Here is a 1,307-nt window from a genome sequence, read left to right as displayed (position 1 = left end):
AGGGGGTGGGGGGAGGGAGGGACAGACAGACAGACAGACAGATAGACACATAGACAGACAGACAAACAAACAGACAGAGAAATGGTGGGGATGTAGAGAAAGAGAGAGAGAGAAATGCCTCCGTACATACCATTATTATGAGTAGAATATATTTTAATCAAAGAGACCAACACACACACACACACACCACCTCTCTCCTCTTTGAACTGACTTCAAACTGATCTTTAAAACAGAAAAGAAACTGTTGCAATGGTTTGAACTGATTTTTTTAACGATGTCACGTTGTAGTCATTACAGAACAGGTCTGCAAAAATATCAAGACAACGTTGATCAGAAATTAGATCAACACTAATTCTCAGATTAGAAAAGGATTGTGAAATCGATCTTGATAATTAGTATTGTCTTAGCCTCGTTTATTAACGTTTTTCCAATTACTCTGCCCAAACAGGGGGTGCAAACAGGCTGTGACCTTTATAGGCTACATACACACTAAATGTGATCTAGAGTCACACATTTATTCTTCTCTTGTCAAAACACAATACGCAAACTAGCAAACCCAACCATTCCAACAAAAGCATTAGCACCAATAGGACAAAGAACTTCAAATGGTGGTGCTCCGTTCGCCCCATGTTTGGGTCTCTTTAAATCACTGTATGGCCATTCTTATCGGAGCTGGTTTGTGTCGCAATTCTAAATATACATTTATTGTGTGGCATCGTAGTGATAGCAGGCTCTCGTCAGAATATACATTTATTGTGTGGCATCGTAGTGATAGCAGGCTCTCGTCAAAATAATGTAAACGAAGAAAATAAGAGTCAATTTTCTGAGCGTTTAGAAATTTTCATCTTTTTTTTTCTTTTTGGTTCAACACTTTTTATGGTGACTTCTTTAAAATACATTTCTGTATTGGTTTTACCCTTAGAAATATTACAACGTTGATCAAAGGCACAAAAACTCTCAACATGCTGTTTCCAAGGACACTCAAGCTTTGAAATTTTAAAAAAGCTTAAGAGACCATTTTCTCGCTATATTTACCTCTGATACCAGGCGATCCTCACCTCTTTCAAAGCTTAATATCACCATTTTTTTTTCGTCAAAGGCAAAATAAATTAACTGGCTTTTAGATGAAAACAATAACTTTATATGCCTGAATGCTGACGAGTGCTTGATTTCATCGTGTCGTGAATGAAACACAAAAGTTGCAAAAACATTGATTCATGTCGAAACAAAGAGAAAACGGGAAAGACAGACAAAGCGAGAGAGAGAGAGAGAGAGAGAGAGAGAGAGAGAGAGAGAGAGAGAGAGAG

Source organism: Aplysia californica, unplaced genomic scaffold (assembly GCF_000002075.1).
Source record: "Aplysia californica isolate F4 #8 unplaced genomic scaffold, AplCal3.0 scaffold00166, whole genome shotgun sequence".
In the NCBI taxonomy this organism is placed as follows: domain Eukaryota; kingdom Metazoa; phylum Mollusca; class Gastropoda; order Aplysiida; family Aplysiidae; genus Aplysia; species Aplysia californica.
Note: the sequence above shows the minus strand (reverse complement) of the source record.